The 21477-nt window shown below is 35.2% G+C and overlaps 1 pseudogene across 1 annotated transcript; it reads left to right on the forward strand.

Moving 5' to 3' along the window:
- Positions 1–18554: 18554 nt before the first annotated feature.
- On the forward strand, positions 18555–21248 carry LOC143620971 (cytochrome P450 81Q32-like; annotated as a pseudogene). The gene is made up of 2 exons (XR_013151430.1): positions 18555–19440; positions 20474–21248. The product of XR_013151430.1 is annotated as a cytochrome P450 81Q32-like (transcript).
- Positions 21249–21477: the final 229 nt, after the last annotated feature.

The following is a 21477-nucleotide window of genomic DNA, read 5'->3' on the forward strand; positions in this document are numbered from 1 at the left end:
CAGTCTCTATTCTTTTGTTCCATCCTTTTCTTGAAACCATCCCTCTCTTTGTCAAGTCTCTTTTGCAACTAATCATTATCAAGATCAGCCAAAGTTTCAAAACTTATGCCATACCTCCTCAACTTTACAACCAATGGATGATTTCTCTTAGCTTCTCTCATACTCAACTCAATGTTAGCTCTCTGCTCATTAGTCATTTCTACTTGTGGAGATTCAACATTGGCAGCTTTAACACCTTCTCTTTGACCATCATCAGGATTATCATCCTCATCAGACTCCTCAGACTCATCCTCCTCTTCAGTTAGATTATTCATTGCATCAATCTTGGGTTCATCAGAGGGTGGATGCTCTGGGTTTGATTCAGTTTGAGCAGGTACATCAGGAACACCTGGAATCTGTTGACCAGGTTGCAGTGTCTGCAGTGGAATTGCTCTGATTGGACTATTATCATTATCACCCTCATCATCAGGAGTCTCAACATAGCATTTTTTCTTTTCATCCCATTTTCCTCTCTTTGTTCTCCTCCCATCAGTTCTTTTCTGTTCATCAAACTTCCTCTTTCTTGTATACACTTGTTCAAACCTTTTGGCTCTTTCCATCCTGATTCTGGTGATATTAGCCAACATTTCTTCAACAGATTCACCAGTAGGCCTTTCAGGTTCTCTTTCAGGTTCCTTTTGTGGCATTTCTTCATATTCACAAGCCTTTTCAGATTCCTTTTCAGGTTGGCTTTGTGGTTGAAACATACTAACCACCATAGCTAAGGAATTGTCAGCTTCCTCAGTTCTGTTCATCATAATCAGTGTTTCAATTGCTTCTTGATCAGCCACTTCTTCAAAAATTTCTTTAGCAAGATTGGCTTGATTGATCAAATTTTCTTGCTCTGCCATTTCTTCTGGAGTCAATGTTTGAGCCAATATCTCCCTATCCCTTGTCTCCCTTAAAATATTCTCTTGTTCTCTTAAGGCAGCAGCAGCAGCAATATCATCATCTGTAAACAACACATTCTTTTCTGGATATGCCTTAACAGGCTCTTCTTCACAGACTTTTGCTTTACCTTTCTCAATTCTTTTTCTGACATCCTCTTCATTTTCAGACTGTTCATAGTCATCTATTTCTTTCTCAAGTGCTTCTAGTTCTGGGTCATGCTCTACTCTCATGGAACTTGATTGTTGATCAGTTTCTGGTTCAGTTTGTATAAGTTCCTCAGTAGCAGCATTTTCATCAATGATTTCTTCAGTTTGATCATCAGTCTGTATGTCAGTAGCTACTTCTGTCAAAGCATCAGTTGCTATATCAGTCACAATATCAGTAGCTATATCAGTAGCAGCTACATTTTCCTCAACATCTTCTTCAACATTATCTTCATCCCTTTCCACAATTCTCATTTCATCATTTCTTTCTTCATTGTAATCATAATCCTGCTCTCCTACATCTGATCTATCACCCTCGTATTCATCATCTTCAATCCTCCTCTCCTCACTACTCTCCTCTCCATCATAAACATTCATAATCAGTTTTAAACTGTCTGCAGTCTCCACAACTGTTACAGTTTCTGCAACATTCACACCCGAGACAGTTGACATAGATTCATTCTCCCCCTTTTGGGGCAGCTGAGGTCTTCTCAACCTCCTGCTCCAGGGCTTGAATTTTCAGTTTTGCCAGTACCAACTTCTCTAACAATATCACATTCTCCTATGTCACCTCCTCATTCCTTCTCTTCAGTTCAGCATTTTCTTTTAATATGGTCAACAGGTCAGTTTCAGTTGGTGGTGTTGTAGGTGGTGATGTAGAGAATTGTTCATATTCAGCCTGTTCTTGGTTTGTGGTGTGGGTTTGAAATATGGATGGTTGGTGGTGGTGATTGTGTATGAGGTGGACTTGGAATGAATTGATCTGTGTGAGATGGGCTATATGATGGTGGTGATTGTGGTGTTGGGGATGTATGTGTTGATGTTTCAGGTTGGCTTATGGTTAGGGTTTGGGATGGGGTTTGAGTGGTTTGATGTGTTGGAGTTTGTGGTGGTGAAGGTACAATGGGTTGGTCAATGTGTGGTGGTGATTGTGGTGGTGTTGGAATAGGTTTTTCAAGTTGCTCCCTCTGATCAGGTGCATCATTATCTATAGCTACTCCTTGTCCTCCTTCATCTCCATCAATATCATCATTTTCATCATCAGAACTATCACCATCACTCTCAACATCATCTCCTCTTTCCTCCTCTGAGCTTAACTCAGGCACTGGCATCACATTCAAATCATGGTTCAATAACCATGGCAAGATCTCAAATAGGATATTTGAGTTATACATATTGGAAACACCTGGATTTCTGATTCTTCTGTATGTGTCAGGGTCTTGCAACAGGTGTGTAGTTTCAAAAGTGGGTAGATCTTGGAGTTCACTATTGAAGATTATTTGTAGGAACCTTGGGTATTGTAAAAAACTTTTCTTTTCTGCCTTCTTTAAGTTTCCTATTAATCCTTCAAATATCATCTTTGAAAAATTGAAGGGTAGATCATTCATAATTCCAACCTTGGCATTTGCCAAATCATGACTCATCAAGGTCCATGATCCCTTCCTTGGGGCAAATCCATGTATCACATGATGAATAAAAAACCTGTACAACATAGGGAACATACCCTTTTGAAACTATCCATCATGTACAGTTCCTGGATACCCCATTGTTTCTTTAAATATCTTCATCAAGTGAGGTGTGCTGAAGTTTATAAAATTATGATCACCATCATTTAACCGTAGACATCTTCTTATCAACCTTTCTGTAATATGTATTTCCTGTCTAGCAACGGTTGCTTCAATTCTTTTACCATTGATGTCTTCAACCAGTTCTGCAGATCTCCAGAAATCCAAAGAATGATTTCTGTAGATTACAGGGCTTTCAGTGAACGCAAAACTGACATTTGACCGTGCCATCCATGTTATCATCCTCGCCATCGGCTCATTGTCAGGTGTGACATGTAACAATGCACACATGTTGTGTTTTGGTTTGAAGACATATTTGGGTTCATCGTCTGCCATATCTGAATCATATAAACAAACATATTCAAAGTGAAATTAGTTATAAAGTTCAGTACTTTAAGCAATTTCAAGGTATAAAAATGAAGAAGAAAGAGAGAAAAATCATCAAGAACCTGTTCTTCGACAAGTTTATAACCTAAACACATAAACAAAATATTAGTAAACAAATACATAATCAATGCCCATTATAGTCTAATCATGATCGGAAAACACATTATTGATGCTTACCGAGTCGGAATTAGAGGGCTGATTCAAGTTAGGGTTTGGATTAATAATGAATGCGATAGGTCGGTTGGGTTTCTTTGCGAATAAGCAGTTGCAGTGGAAAGAGAGAGAGAGGGAAATATAATGTTGAAAATTTTGCCTAACTCCCTCTTATATACCTTTTGAAAGTGGGTTTTAAATGCTTTTTGTCGTTTTGTGAATTATTAGCTGTCAAATAGTAACATTATCCACTTGATATTTTAAAACAAATAATTTTTATCATTTTAGGCTTAGCAAACCTTACTCGGAAAAGTAATCATTTGCAAAGTCTACTCGGTATACTCCCTCTTACACAAATCTTACCCGAATAATATTAAACCCTTTTAATCACAGACCTTTTGATCAAGCTATGTAATTTAAAGTCAAGACTCTATGAAGAAAGCTTACCCGAAATACCAGATTTCTTGAGAAATTAATCACAAAATAATTAATCAAGTATAAAATATCAAATAAACATTCTTACTAGGAATCAATTAAGATGCCCGTATAAATTTCTCAAATTTAAATTAAAATCTTAATCTATCAAAAATCCTAACAAAAATAAGAATCATCTGCAATCAATTACAATAAAAGTATATTCAATCAAGCATACTCGAAAACATAGTGTGCTCGAGCAACCATCATAATGTTAGTGTGCCCGAACAACCTTTTTATGCAAAGTATACCCGAATAATCTTCCTAGAATACAAAGTGTGCCCGAAAAGGACTTCTAGCAGATAGTGTACTCGGAAAATCAAATTTTGAAAATTACCAAGTATATTAGGGAAACCAAAGTGTACCCGAAATATAAAGTGTGTTCGGAAAACAAGGTTTACCCGAAAACACTTGTAATTTCAAAGAAAACATATTTACATATACAAAGCTTACCTGGTGTACTCAAGGAGTTCACAAAGTTTGCTTGAAATAACAATCAGCATAAACAAAATGCAAAGCTTGCCTGAAACAATTTTCTCTTGTTAATAGGCTAGCTAGAACACATAATCATCTTAAGACTTCAAGCTTGCTCGGGAAATTTGTACAATGGTGTACCTTACCCAAAAAGTGTAAACACTTCATAGCATGCCCGAAAATCATAAACTTAGTCAAAAATGACAAAGCTTGCTCGGAAAGGCTATGAATCATCAAACCTTACCCGAAAATGCATATGCAAACATATTCAACTGTTTTGTACTCGAAAAGGTTTTGAGAACATCACACCTTACTCGAAAATACATAATCAAACAGTTTGTGCTTGGGAAGGTCTAATAACATCAAACCTTACCCGAATTAATATATTCAACCTATTTAGGCAAAATGCAACACTTATTGACTTAAACCAGTTGTCAAATTTGTCAGAACAATTTTATCTTTAAAGATCATAGTTTAAGACAAATGGTGCATTTAGAGATCAAATTTCAGTTATGTTTCATTTCAAAACAATTTCCTTTTGTAAACTGAAAAGATCTCAGAAATTGGATCATATTGACTAAGTAGCTTTCTCAATACTTCATTCTCAGCATTATTATGACTACAAAGACAGGTCAACAGCAGGTCTAGACTTAACATGATTTTCATTTCTTTGGTGATATGATTATTTTCAATTAATTTTGCAGAAAATTCAATGGATAACACATATTGTTTTCTGATGCTCCTTATCTATCCTCAAGGCTTATTTGGATTTCTCCAGATCACCCCAATTTAACTTTGACCCCCTGGTTTTGGTTAAAAACTTTAATGACAGAACATGTTTTTGAAAATTTATAAGACATTTCTTTTCAAATCTACAAACATATGTGAGGTTGAACGTTGGACTTACATGCCACGCAAGGAGGTCTTACAGGCCTTTCATTCAGGATGTTTAAAGGACTTATATGATTGCCTCCACCCTTGTAGTTCTGTAATTAACCCTCATGTTTGTATTTTCTCAATAAAAATTTGTGAACATGTTGAATAAACATTTGAAATTAAAGTAGTTCACATCAGTTCTTTGTCATTCCTTTAAAAGATGATTCATTTAGGGTAACCAAAGACCAACAGGCTTGCGTATGACTGGATAATCACTTTTCTGCCTATCATTTAAAAAGATTTATCTAGGAACATGCATAGACAGCAATGTAACTCCACATAAATTTTAGCATTTTCTTTAAGTTTATATCACCTTAGATTTTACATATCATGAGAAAGCAACCATACATGTCAATGACTGTACTAAGAGCCCTTTTAGCCTAATAAATCCATATGATTGGCTAAGTAGTCAATGTACTATCATTTCCCATTAATATTCAGTTTAATATTCAGTCACCCCAATTTCTCTTAATTGTCAGGTAAATGGTTGTTCTGTTTGATCACAAGTGGTCAACAGGACCAAACATACATGTGAATATATGTCCTTTCAAAGTCAGAGCTATTGACATAATTTTAAGTGAAGGAATAAGAAACAAGTTACAATTGCCCCAAATGCTTTCAGTTTTCTAGTTAATGGTTATCCTTTTAATCTTTGCAGATTGCAGGACCAAACATACACAGGTGTATGTCCTTCTAACTGGGCAAATGACATATTTTTCAGCAAAGATAACTACCTGAGACTTTTTATTGAAAAATCCTTCTTTTAAGCTTCTTTAAAGCTTGAACTGAATAATCTTATCATGTCTCTACACCATTGACAACATGCTCATGTTTTGGTTCAAAATATAGTATTTATGCAAAATTCATTAGAAAATTCATATTATCACTTAATTTTGTCATAAAACACATTTTGACATAAACAGTTGCAGCACATAATCAAATCTTAATCAAACATAACATCATCAAGACAGACAGACAGTACACACATTCAAAGTCTATTCTATCATAACAACATTAGAAGATCAGATAAAACACATATTCAAGCAATTAAGCAGTGTTGTCAGATAAGCATTTAACAAGTAATTCATAGCATGACTACTCATCTTAACATCACAAATACACATTCACTGATAAACATGCAAACACCTTAGTCAAATCACGTATGTCATTTTTGCATACATTAATCAGTCAAAGCACATATCAGTCAACATATTCAGTAACATACTCAAGTATATTCAATCAATATATTCATTAACATACACAAGCATATTCACGTAACATTCAATTTGTGAAACTCTAAACAAAGTAATCATTTAGAACATAGAGGTAAACAACCAAGCACACATCCTTAATCAGATTTCATCAGAGTTGATCATTCCCAGGGCTTTCAAAAGAAATTTGAACCTGGTTCTATCAAGTGGTTTGGTGAATAGGTCAGCCAAATTGTCACTTGTATCAACTCTTTGCATTTCAATCAAACCTTTTTCACTACAATCTCTGATGAAATGATGTATGATTTCAATGTGCTTAGTCTTAGAATGTTGAACTGGATTCTTAATAGTAAAATATACAGCAGTATTATCAATAAGAATAGGGGTGTTCAGAAAAATCAAACCATAGTCCAGCATCTGGTTCTGAATCCATAGAACTTGTGCACAGCAGGCAGATGCAGCAACATATTCAGCTTCTGCGGTTGAGATTGAGACAGTTGTTTGCTTCTTGCATTGCCATGACACTAGCCTTTCTCCCAAGAATTGACATCCTCCTGATGTTGACTTTCTGCTCATATTGCAGCCATCATAATCACTGTCTGTGTAGGCAATCAGATCAAATGATTGATACTTTGGATACCAAATTCCCAAATCTGGTCTTCCCTTCAAATATCTGAATATTCTTTTAACAGCATTCATGTGGGAGACTCTTGGACTTGACTGGAATCTTTCACACACACATACAGCAAACATGATATCTGGTCTTGTAGCAGTCAGATACATCAGAGATCCAATTTTTGCTATGTATTCATGTTCATCTACAAGCTCCCCCTATTCATCTGCAATCATCTTTTCCTTGGTATCCATTGGAGTTGAGGCAGTTTTGTAATCATGACAGTTGAACTTGTTCAAGATGTCCTGCACATACTTATTTTGATGAATGAAGATCCCTTAAGCCTTTTGTTGAACTTGTAATCCAAGAAAGAAGTTCATTTCTCCCATTGAACTCATGCTGTATTTGGACTTCATTACCCCTTCAAACTCCATACACATTTGTTCATTTGTGGAACCAAAGATGATGTCATCAACATACACTTGTAACATAAGCAAGTCTGATCCATTTCCTTTGTAGAAGAGTGTCTTGTCAATGGCTCCTCTTTTGAAACCATTTTCAATAAGATGATTTGGCAGCTCATCATACCATGCTCTAGGAGCCTGATGCAATCCATAAAGGGCTTTGTTTAGCTTATACATCCTGTTTGGATACAAAGGATCCTCAAAACCTGGAGGTTGAGCTACATACACCTCTTCATCTATCTTTCCATTTAGGAATGCAGACTTAACATCAAGCTGGAACACCTTAATGTTCTTTGAGGCAGCATATGCAAGAAAGATCCTGATAGCTTCAAGTCTTGCTATAGGAGCAAAGACTTCCTCAAAGTCTATTCCTTCCTCTTGAAGACATCCCAGAGCCACAAGTCTAGCTTTGTTCTTAATCACCAAACCCCTCTCATCCCTTTTGTTCCTAAAAACCCATTTGGTTCCTATTGCATATCTGTCAAATGGCTTATCAACAAGATCCCACACATGTAGATCTCTAAACTGTGCCAATTCTTCCTGCATAGCTTCCACCCAACTATTGTCTTTCAGTGCTTGAGCAATATTCTTAGGTTCTATTTGGGATAGAAAACATGAGTAAAGACAGATGTTTGCAAATTATGAGTGACTTCTTGTAACTCTTTCATGCAAATCTCCAATGATGTTTTCAGAAGGATGATTCTTTTCCACATAAGGAGTTTGAACAATCATATCTGTAGACACAGTTATGTCAAGATTTGACTCATTGAGTTCCTGTTCTTCAATGATCAAATCAGTCTCTGCATCATGAAATTATGGTGCTTCATCATTATGTTGTCCTGAAGTAGATGCACCATTGTTTCCAATATTTAAGCTTTCAAATAAATGCTGAAATCTTGCAGTAGATGCAGCTTCTCCTTCACTTGCTTGGTTGCTTGAGTCTTCCTCACTCTGAACTTGATCATTCTGAACGTCTTGATTATCTTCTTGAACTTGTTCAACAATATCATTTGAGGAATTCTTCACAAAGGTATATTCCTTTTCTTTTCTAGCAACCTTTTTCTACAATTCTTCTAAGTCCAGTGGTTTCTTCTTTTTCTCTTCAATTACACTGGTCTTGTAGAATGAATCCTCAAAGTATTCAGGATAAATCTTGAAAGACCTTATTAACTTTTCATGATCAAACAGTCATGTTGCACCATCAACTGTATTGAATTGATTCTCATTAAAAATGATGTCAGATGATTCTATGACACTCAAATGGTCTTTCACATATACACTGTAAGCTTTTGAGTGTGTAGAATATCCAACAAAGAAACAATCTAGAGACTTTGTTTGAAACTTGTTCAAATAATCTCTAGTGTTCAAAAGAAAACATTTACATCCAAAGGGCATGAAAAACTTGATATAAGGCTTTCTGTTGTGGAATATTTCATATGGAGTCTTGTTATGCCTTTTGTTTACAAGCACCCTGTTTTGAACATAGCAAGCAGTGTTTATTGCTTCAGCCCAAAAAGTAACAGGCAGATTAGCATCTGCTAACATGGTTCTTGCAGCCTCAATTAAAGTTCTATTTCTTCTTTCTGCAACACCATTTTGTTCGGGAGTTTTAGGAGCTGAGAATTGTTGAAGTATTCCCTTTTCTGTACAAAATTCTTGCATAACTCCATTCTTGAACTCAGTACCATTGTCACTTCTCATCATTTTAACCTTCTTATTCAACTTGTTCTCAATCATTGTAACACAACCCTTAATCAACTTTGTAGTCTCATCTTTGGTACTTAGGAAATAAACCTAAGTGTATCTTGAATAGTCATCAATGATCACAAGACATTATCTTTTCTTTCCTATACTTGGCACACTTACAGGACCAAAAAGATCCATGTGAAGTAATTCAAGTATTTGATCAATTGAATTGATGAGCTTAGACTAATGAGTAGATTTGTGTTGTTTTCCCTTTTGACATGAATTACAATGATCTTCCAATTTGAACTCTCTTGTAGGTAAGCCTATGACATGCTCACCTTTGACAAGTCTATTCATGTTCTTTAAGTTCACATGACATAGTTTCCTATGCCACAATTTGGACACATTTTCAGTGGCTTTGGAAACAAAACATGCACCCCCTCTTGAAACAGCTTCTTTCATATTCAGTTCATACAATTTGCCATTTCTTGGTGCCATCATCATAATCATTTCAGGTGGAATGACAAACTCAGGTTTTAAGATGAAACAGTGGGAATCATCAAAACTGACTTTGTATCCCTTATCACACATTTGTGATATACTCAGTAGATTATACTGAAGACCTTCAACATGAAACACATTATCAAAAGAAACCTTTCCATTTGTTAAGATTCCTTTCCTCACAATCTTTCCACCATTTTCATCACTCCCAAATGCTACAGGTCCTTCATACTTTTCTTCATAATTAACAAGTGATCTTTTGTCACAAGTCATGTGCCTAGAACAACCACTATCCATAGACCATATTTCATTTAGAGGAGTGGATTATTCCTGCAAAAAAGAAAGAGTTTGATTAGTTGAGTGATGAAGTGCAAGCTTCTACAGCTTGCAACTCATCAATTTCAGTTTCTTTGACAGCTTGGGAAGTGAGTGTTGTTGGTTCTGGATCTTCATGAGTGACTTCTAAGTTGTCTGAATTATCAGTTTCATAACCACACTCTCTTGGTGTTTTAACAAGTGAAGTTGAGGTCTGTAATTCAGCTGAGTCAGTGTTATACTGTTTGATCACATAATCTTTCTTTTCAGAGTAGTCTCTCACATCAGCAACTATCTCAACTTTAGTTTCAGTCTTCGGTTTTTCAAAGGAAACCATGTGGTTCATATCCATGTTTTAGCAAAAATTTCTCATCACCAGTGAGTTCTGTTGGTTTCTTTCTAGGATATGCACCTTTTCTTCTTGTCTTCTCACTGCTTGATGATTTTTGAGATTCATCATATTTGACTGATTGAATATCTTGTTTGATTCTCAATGGTTGATAGTTCTTTTTGGTCAATTTCTCATGCTTCTTAGGAGATTTACTTCTCCTTGCTGATTCTGTCATTTGCTTCTTTGTTTTTACTTCAGCTTTCTTCTCAATCCTTGTCTCCTTTTCAGATTTCTTTTCTTCTCTGTTCATGGTTTCATTTCCACACACCTTTCCTTTTCCCAGATATACATCATACTTCTGTTTGTACAAGACAATGTCTTGACCATACTTTGTTCCATCTGGGACATGAAATGGTTGAAATTTCAATCTCTCATTGCATGAGTCTGTGTGATGACCATATTCATCACACTTCTTGCACCATACCTTGCCTTTAAATTTTTCATGTTCTTTTGGTTTCTTGAACCTTTCACTTGGCTTAGGTGTCTTGACTCCTAGAGTCTTCTGATTCTTTAAACCATCAAAATCAATTGAAAAAGGCACAAACTACTCAATCTTGATATCCTGTCTGTCAAGTTTGCTTTTGACAAAGATAACCTTTTCCATAATCATAGGTTCTTCATCACTGTTTTCTTTAACCCTTGACTGTATCTTTTCATATTCTTCCATAGTTTCTACTTCTCAACATCCAGTACTTCATGACTAGAGAAGACTTGATAAACTGGGATAAAGTTTTCTGATTCAACTTCTTCAGTTATTCTCTCCTTTTTGTTTTGCTTTATCCTTTCCAACACAGCCTTGCTTGTTGGCCTGACTGCATTGTAGCTTATCTTCTTCTTTTCACAAATGTCAAAAGATACATGTTCTCTTTTCATCTTATCATTTTGTTTCTTCATTCTTGGTGGGACTGGTGGATACTTTGGAAGTTGATCAACAGACTCTGGTTTCTTGTATTTTCTTCCACTTTCAGCAGCTTTGATTTCCTTTTCCGTAATTTGATCACTCAAGTCATCTTGATCCAAATCAATTGACTCAAGGTCATCTTCAGAGACTTGAACTCCAACTGACTTTTCTTCTTTCAATTCTTTCTTCACAACAAACTCTCTTTCTTCACTCACCTCAACATTCTTATACAGATCTACAAGTTCTTCTTTATCTTGAAAAACATCTATGAATTGTTGTAGATATGCATTTCTTTTCTCTTTATCAACTTTTGGCATAAAGTTGTTGTTGAATGGTGGTGGTACTGCTTTGTACTTGTCTTCTTCCTTAACTTGATTTAAAATTCCACATATGTTTCCAGTGGAGATCAAGTTCTTCAAAAAATCATTATCAGCTTGTAGTTTTGTATTCTGTACCTTTTCTTCTATAACCATTTTCTTCAACCCATCTATTTCAGTTGTGAACCTTTTCTGAGCTCTGTAGCTGTTTATACAGTCCTCTTCCAAACTTTTCATTATTTCCTCACTTATCAGTTCACTTGCCTCATATGTATTGATGATACTTTGTTTCCTAAAACACTCACTTTCCAGCTTGCCTACTTTTGTTTTCAATTCATTGATAAGTTCATTTAAATCAACGGTAGGAGCAGATTGTACCAGAGATGAAGATGCAGTTTCTTTCTCAATTATAGCCATGAATGCCACATTTGCTCTCTTGATATCATCTGCAATGTCTTCTTCATGATTACTCCAATCAAAGTTACCTTCATGTTGTGTAGTAACTGCCACATTTCCTTGGTTTCTTAGTTGATTTTGGTTGGCTGGAACAGTGTTGTTTGGAACATTTTAAACTGCTTGAAGGTTCTGATTATTGTTCATTTGAAAACCTTGATTCTGATGCACCCCTTGATTAAGATTATTCATTTGAGGCTGAAAGTTGTTGAAGTTGGGATTGTAATTGTTGTTGGGATTGAAGTTGTTGTTGAAGTTTTGGTTGTTGTTTCTTTGCTGATTCTGTTGGTATTGTTGCTGACCTCTTGGTTGTTGATTTTGGAATTGATTCATCTGATAATTCCTTGGCAAGTTGCATTCTCTTGCAAAATGTCCTGGCTGTTGGCAATTGTAGCAGATTTCCTTTGACTTGTCAAATCCAATCCTCTCATTAGGACCAGAAACCAGAGATCTACCAGTTCTATTATACAACCTCTTACTTCTCAAAGCTAACATGGCAGCTTGCCACTTCAAATCCATGTCTTCTAAATCATCTACATCAATTTGCTCTAAATCATCTTGTACCATACGTGTGTGAATTAGATTCTTTGCAACAAATGCATTATATGAATCAGTAAACATAGACAACAATGCATGTGTTTCATTGCTTTGACCATTTCCACCACTAGAGTGAGGTACATTCCCACTTGCCATTGAGGCAGTATCAATGTCATCAATCAGTTGCACAATAAATCTCTGTTGATTTCCTTGATTACTTGTGCTACCACCAATAAAAGACTTTGGAGTATCAACATTGTGCTCAACTGGTTCTTCAATAATGGGAATTTGTTGTTGATTCTTGGTAGTCAAATTTCCCATGGGTGCAATCAGTGCATTTGAAACATTGAAGCAGGGTCTTTCTTCTTTAATCATTTCATTCTCTATCATCTCCAGTTCTGCAGCCTGAAGGAAGCATCTCACATCATCCAATTTCAATTCATTGAAATTATGCTTCTGAAGGATGAACTTGCAAGCAGTATACCATTCTTTTGGCATTGAGTTGAGTAACTTTGTGTTTAAATCAAAGTCAGTCATGACATAATCAGTTTTCCTCAACTCATTCACAATACCTAGAAAGTGTTATAGTATTGATTTCAACCTTTCTCCTTCCTTATACTTGAACCTTTCCAACTGTTGCTTCAATCTTTGCTTCTTTATGTTCTTCAGCTCAGTGTTCCCTTCATACATCTCAAGGATGGCATCATACATTTGCTTGGCAGTTGTGTGATGTGCCACCTTGGTTAAAATCTCCCAAGAAAGTCCTAGCTTAATCATAGCTAAGGCTCTGTCATCCACATTTCTCATTCTTTCTCTTAGAGCTGTAGTTCCAGCTGTATTTGCACCTTCTTCAGCTACAGCTTGTGGACCATTCTTGATGGAGTTCCACATATCAACATCATTGTAGCACACTGCTGCTTCAAAAAGCACTTTCCACTTGGTAAAGTTTTCTTGTCCATACAATCTTGGTATCTTGTTAGTAGACACCTCTTGTTCCTCATATCCAGACATTTCCAAAGACTTAAAAAATCAGTTTCTTAGTAAAAATCAAAGTTTTAAAAATAATCAGATCTGAAAATAGGTTGTTCAGATCTGATGTGTCTGATATGATTAGAGCAAGATTTAGATATAAAGATTAAAGCTTTAATTGAAATAAGGAAGAGAAAACACCGGTATATTGTAGATCTGGAAGAAAAATGAAAAACAGAGCTGCTGACTTCACAAATCTATGAAACAGTGGTCTGCTTACGTCATCTTTCTTCAAATCTTCAATCAGCAACAAGAATCTTTCCAAAATAGCAGCAACAAGCTCTAATACCACTTATCAGGTCCCCGATTTCAGCTGAATCTTACTCGATCATGTCATAACTCACACAAATAGATGTGTTGACAAGGGAGTTAATGACGGGTTGCTATATTTAGAAAGTTCACCGTTTGTTAAAGGCGGAATCAATAACAAACAAATGGTTACTTAAACAGTATTCAAAGGTAATCAACACAAACAAGATTTACTCAAAAGATTTCCATTTATATAAATGAATCATACAAAGTGGATAATCATTTTAGGGTTTCTTGATAAGGAAGGTTTCAGCCATCACACATAGTATTCTTTCTTAATAAATGTGACTGACTGCCTTGTTGTGTGTCCAGATGTGACCTAAATTATTCTATTTATAGGCCTGACAGCTGTGGACAGCTGTCATTCCTTCTAGAAACCCTATCCGATAATACATATTCAAAAATATTCTAAGTGTAAAACAAGTCTTTCGGGTAGGCTTTGCATCAATCTTGTCTTTTCGAGTATGCTCGGCCATCCTTCATAACTTGGTAACATAGAAGTGTGCTCGGGATCAGTTTCCGGGTAGACTTTACTTGAAGAGTATTTTACCAAGTAAAATACTCACCGGGTAGACTTCAATCTTCTTGACTTTGCCAGACTTTTCCCGACAAACCCTTACGAGCAACCTTGTTCTTTAATGGTCCCTTCAACCCTTTGTTAGAAAATAACTTATTTGCAAAGTGTGCTCGGTTGCACTGTTCCTTGCTTAAGTTGAACCTTGCCCGATGATACTTGAGATATATCATTAGATCATCAAGCCTACCTGGACAATACTTATTAATGAATACCTTGCACGGTCTTCCAATTTCTTGGCTTCACAAGCTTGGTTAGCCTAAAGCTTACTCAGAAGTGAACTTTACTTGGCTAAGAAGAACAATCCTACTTGATAAAGTGATCCTTGCCCGTACTTGCACATACTAGTGAACCATACCCGATATTTCACTAGTTTGCAAACCCTGCTCGGATATTCACTAAAGGAGACTTAGTGAAGATAACTCTGCCCGATAGACAAAATATCGTACCCGGCTAAGTAAAAGCATGCTCGGAGGTCTGAGGTGTACCCGGATCCATACTTTGCGAATTCTGAGGAGGTTGAGAAGATTCCAATCTTCCATCTGATCAGATTTGTGTCAAATCTTGACTCAACAAAAAATGATAATATCTATTAAATTTAATTAAAAATCAAGTACATCAAAGTAGTCAATTACATATTGGAAAAATAAAGAAAGTGAAACAAAATCGAAAATTTAATTCTTGTATCTTCTTCTCTAGCATGTAATCCTAAGTTTCTTCAAACAAATCTTGCTAGCCATATCATACGGTAACCTGCATATTCGTTAAAAATATAATAATTTTGTCAACACTAGGTTAAGTGAGTAAAACACCAGATTTAAGACACTATAATAATAATCATACAAAAGAGCAAACTGTGTGAAGTGAGATAAGCAATTTAACCAATGTGCAAGTAAGTAATGTTGTCGGTAAGCTCGATGTCAAATGAAACTGAACAATGGCTAACACGACGGGCGTATGATCATACTAGTCTGAGAATATGTTGGACCTCTCTGACATGTATTCAAGTAAAGCATATAAGCATATAACACGTTTGGTATAAATCGTTAAACACAAAAAAACTAACAGTTGCAAGTTTAAGTATTAAATAATAGCAAAATACTTATGAACGCATATGTCCCAAAAACGGTTAAAAATGATAAAAAGAGGGGAGTGAGATACTCACCTGATTTGAGGAACAAAATTACAATGATGATGTGAGAGAGATGAACCATTCGGGATATACCGTCAAGAATTCATAGTTAAATAATATAATATTAAATTAATTACATGGGATATAACATGATTTGATGAATTTAGATTTCGATTTAACTTGAGTTATGTTTGGGATCATGATGTTTATTTATCAGTTAAACAATTGCTTACTATTTTTATTATTGCGAACCAATATTATTGTTACCATTTGTTAAAAGAATTATTACAAAATACCATCAATTTTATACTTAATAAAATAAATAACTAAATAACTTTAATATTAAATATACTTATAATGATAATATTTAAATATACAAATTAAATAAAAAGATTTGTTTAACTATAAACTGAGTTATGCTTATAATTATACAAATAAATAAAATACGAATATATATAAATAAATAGATAATCATAATAATAACGGGTAATTATTTAGATATAATATGTAGTAAGATATAAATACTTTGTTTAAATCTTTTAAGAAAAATCTGTTTAATAAGTTTAGTTTATATTATATATATATATATATATATATAAAATAAATTGAAGTTTATAAAGACGTTCAACGAAAAGAATCCCCAATGATGAAGTCGAGTTTAAATAAGTTACTTATTATTAATACATATTCACAATACGTACATATACATAAATATATAAACATACATATATATATGTGTACTAAAACTTAACGAGAGTAATTGATAAAAACGTAACTTAGTGACGTTGGTTTAACAAGATAATGTTTGTTTTATTCTTTTTTAATAATAATTATATTAAATTAATAAAAAAAATTTATCCATTAAACAACAAAATATAAAGAAAAACAAAATATAAAGGAAAAAGTGCCATGCTCGGGACTCGAACCCGCGCCATAGGCCGGCTCACAGAGTTAACGTACCCACACCAGCCAACTGCCCAATCCTATGAACCCTAAATTGCAAATCGTCCAGTCCGATTGTTTTAGTTTAATTAACATTACGGCTTTTTTCACTAATCAACGACAAATTAAACCCCTACAAAGATTACCTGTAAGGATGATAAAACGATTATGATCGACGGGACAAAGGTTGCGGCCAACGGATGATTCAAAACGAGCAGAAGCAGCAACGGCGGTATAATTGAATAAGGGGATGAGGTTGGCGACGGGTATACGATGCTGAGGATGAGTCTAATTGCAATATCATGTTCGTCATTATGTATAATGATTTCCACGAGGTTTCAGCCAAACAAAATAAGAAATACGGACGTGTTTTGAATGAATTAAAATAATTAAAAACGTCGGTGTGTCGAGTAAGGAAGGAATATCACCTATTGATTCAATTACCATGTTAGTTTACGAGAATTGAGGTGCAAGACACAAATTGGGTAAACGGATTCATGGTTTACGGGTTTTCGGATCTTGAATATGGGTTAGGTAAATGGGTTAAGGGTTATAATAACAATAATAATAATAATAATAATAATAATAATAATAAAACATACAAACAATTGCAGAAAGGTCCTTATAGTTTAGGTTTGGAACATAGATAGGTTAAAGTTTAGTTTAATGTTAAAACTGTATATAGTTCAAAGTTATATAGGGAAGGATAATTTGAGAACCTCTTGAGTTGTTAGAACTTTGAGGACTCAATACGGACCACACATTTAATTAAATGAGTATGAAATATGTGGCTGAGAATAAATCTGATTTAAAAATTAATCAGGAGAGAGAATAAGTATTTTTGATGATTACACAAGTTTAAATATTAGTTACACATATGGAATAAGTAGATTCGGTATGTAAAAAATTACAGTAACTTTTTGTACATTACTTACACTTACGTATTACACATGTGTAAAAAAAATTCAAAAATAAGTTGTTAAGTTGAGTTCTTTCGAGTTCTTAAAACTCAAAGCGGTTCTCAAAAAAAATCAATATATATATATATATATATATATATATATATATATATATATACATATAATTAGGATCATGTGAGAACTATTTTGAAATTGAGAACTTTGAGAACCATTTTAGACCACAAAAAACACTCTTTTAAAAAAAATTATAAAACAAAAAAAACTCGATAATAGAAAAAAGTAAAAAAATCAAAAATTTTTATTTTTTATCCCGGTTTTATAAAAAAATAAAAAAATGGAAAAAATAGGTTTAACAAAATTATACGCATTTGTATAATACTTATTTTTAAAATTTTATACATGTTTTTTATATACATATATACAATTTAATGTATATGATAATGTACATATGTATACATTATGTAACTAAAGATTAAATGACATTATACACATGCGTATAATACGAAGATTTTTTTTATTTTTTTATGAAACGGGAATGAAATATAAGAATTTTGGTTTTTTTTACTTTTTTAATTTTTTTTTAATAATTTTTTTAAATATTTTTTAAGAGATTTTTTTAGTGGTATAAAACGTTTCTCAAAGTTCTCAATTTTTAAAGGGTTCTATTATAATCTTAACCCTATATATATATACATATATTACCACCGAGCCACGAGCAGGAACGACCATGGCTCGGGCTCGGCTTTTTTCGAAACCTAGCCGAGTTAAGCCGAGCTGTTTTTGTTCGAGCTTTTTCGAACAAATCATGAGCTACGAGCTTTTTAAACAAACCTAGGTGTAACGAAGATATAGGGTGTGTATTTGGCTGGTTAGTAATCCGAATTAGCATTTAAATTAAAAAGGACAAAAAAGAACTCCAAGTTATTGGTCAACGTCAATACCCATCTAGAATAACTTACGACATTTTAGCCACAAAAAAAAAAAAAAAAAAAGTCTTGATCCATTCTACACGTAATCATCCTCAGTCGAATTCCGTGCACACTAAAGTATCCCATTCCCACACGTCCACATTTGAATCTATACATTAATTAATATAGACAAGATCCAAAATTAAAGCACAAACGATAGTCTTGGACAATGGAGCTTGTTTATCTATTCATCTCCCTCCTCATCCTCCTAACCACCACCTACTACTTGCTCCTCCTCCTCCTCCACCGCGAACCTCCCACCAACAATCTTCCCCACCCTCCCATTACTCGGCCACCTCTACCTCATCAAACCACCACTCTACCGAACCCTAGCCAAACTCTCTTCAAAACACGGCCCGCTTTTGCTACTTCAACTAGGCTTCCGCCGTGTACTCGTCGTCTCCTCCCCGTCCGCATCCGAAGAATGTTTCACCAAAAACGACATCGTATTCGCCAACCGCCCCAAAATGTTATTCGGAAAGATCATAGGCGCCAACTACACCAGTCTTGCATGGTCCCCTTACGGCGACAACTGGCGCAACCTCCGCCGCATCGCCTCCATCGAAATATTATCCATTCACCGCCTAAACGAGTTTCACGACATTCTCCTCGACGAATGTAAGCTTCTCATACGTAAACTAACATCCGGGTCGTCACCAGTGAAGGTGAAATCGTTATTCTACGAACTCACGTTGAATATTATGATGAGGATGGTATCCGGGAAGAGGTATTTTGGTGGTGATGACGTGGAAATGGAGGACGAAGGGAGGCGGTTCCGCGAGATATTGGATGAGACGTTCTTGCTCGCCGGAGCCTCCAATATTGGTGATTACTTGCCGGTGCTGAGCTGGTTAGGGGTTAAGGGTTTGGAGAAGAAGTTGATTAAGTTGCAAGAGAAGAGAGATGTGTTCTTTCAAGGGTTGATTGAGCAAGTTAGGAAGACTAAAGGGGCTGAAACTGTAAATAAGAGGAAGACAATGATTCAACTGCTGTTATCGTTACAAGAATCAGAACCTGAGTACTATACTGACGCAATGATTCGAAGCTTTGTCCTGGTAATTAGCATGTTTTGTCTCAGATTTCTACTTCAGTATTCCATTTATATTATTTTTAATAGTTATGCTATTATGTTATGTTAGGATGCGTTTAATATATGCAATATCAAATTTGGTTGAAAATTACAAGAACAGCATAAATGATGGGGAAAATTATGAAGATAAACATGTTGTTGCAAATTTTTTATTAACATAAACATTGATTTTTCTTTCCTTCTTTGAATAATCAAAGCAACCTTTAACATGTGTCAAGTTCACTCGGATGTGACTTTTAGGGGCAGTGGCTTAAATATGGACCACATGTTCGCAAATTTTGCTAGAAAGTCACTACAGGACAAAATATTTAGAAGAAGGTGGCAGAATATTCAATGTGACATTTTCGGGGAACGAATAACTATTAGACAAACCAAATTATGCCACATAGCACTTGTAATATATAATGTTTTCCTTACCTGTTTCTCAGTCTTCAAATATATTAGGAAAGAGAAACAAATAAGGATATATAGACAAACCAATCTCAAATGGCAACACTTAAAAAAAGGTGTGGGTAGCTTAATGAAAGGGTATCAAGATCTTTGTAATCTTTAATTTGATTTTAAGAGCATTCGAATTTTATCACGATGAGCATTTGAACGAGTGGGTTTTGCTAAAACTGTAGATAACTTGGAGGCGCTTAAGAGTTCTGTATGGCTGGATTGGGTCAGTTGAGGGTGACATTTTATCATTAGATCACTCGTACGAAATACCTATACAATTCTCTATTTATTGGCCGTTTGAAAAACAAACAGAACAATAAGATGTATTATGATTTTAAAAAATAAGTATTGTTATACAACATAGTCTTCTTTTCATGAATCTATTTAAAATTGGTTAGACACGTGTCAACAATACATTATAAATAATAGATTTTAAGATAAAATATCGGTAAAGGAATGTTAGTTGGGTTTTGCCCACCAGTCATGGACCTGTAACCGGTCAATTAAATAGTTATCCAATTTCCACATAGTGATCAATTAATGATTGTTGTGATCAGGTTTTATTAGCAGCAGGGACTGATACATCGGTAGGAACCATGGAATGGGCCATGACACTTTTGCTAAACCACCCACACGTTTTAAAGAAGGCACAACGCGAAATCGACACGGTTATCGGCTACAACCGTCTAGTTGACGAGTCAGACGTACCCAACTTATCCTACCTACGTTGTATTATAAACGAGACGTTACGAATTTGTCCCGCAGGACCATTGCTAGTTCCACACGAGGCGTCGAGTGATTGTGTTGTTGGCGGTTATAACGTCCCACGTGGGACAATGCTAATTGTTAATCAATGGGCCATACATCATGACCCGAAGGTGTGGGAAGATCCGGAAACTTTCAAACCGGAAAGATTTGAAGGGTTAGATGGGACACGGGACGGGTTTAAGTTATTGCCGTTTGGGTCTGGAAGGAGGAGTTGTCCTGGGGAAGGGCTGGCGGTTCGTATGCTTGGGATGACTTTAGGGGCGATAATTCAATGCTTTGATTGGGAACGAATGAGCGAAGAGAAAGTTGATATGACCGAAGGTCCTGGTCTCACCATGCCTAAGGCTGTACCATTAGTAGCCAAGTGCAAACCTAGGGTAGAGATGAAGAATGCATTGTCAGAGTTATGAGTTGGTTGTGGTGTCGGTTTAAATAATGTTGGTGGCATGATGGTTCGTTCTTTTCATGTTACTAGCCTCTTTTTTATTAAGTATTAATTAGTATTTGTATGATAATACAGGCTTAATCAAAGTTGAAAAACATAAGTCAGACCATATGCTGTTATTCTCATTTGGACACGTACACAAAATTCAGTAGTGTAGTGTGTTTTCTTTGTTACATGATTTCAAATATTTGGAAGCTATTGTTTTACTTGGCTATATATACCCTGTTTTTCTATGATTTAGGCAAAAGGTTAGGTCATAATCTCTACTCTTGTTTGTCGCTATTCTTGTTGCTATAGGCATCGAAGCGCCATGTCAACGCCAAACACCAAAACAGGCTTGTCAAAGCT

The sequence above is a fragment of the Bidens hawaiensis genome, unplaced genomic scaffold (genome assembly GCF_021521415.1).
Source record: "Bidens hawaiensis isolate Kalapana, Puna unplaced genomic scaffold, B.hawaiensis_p1.1 tig00002754_1, whole genome shotgun sequence".
Lineage (NCBI taxonomy): Eukaryota > Viridiplantae > Streptophyta > Magnoliopsida > Asterales > Asteraceae > Bidens > Bidens hawaiensis.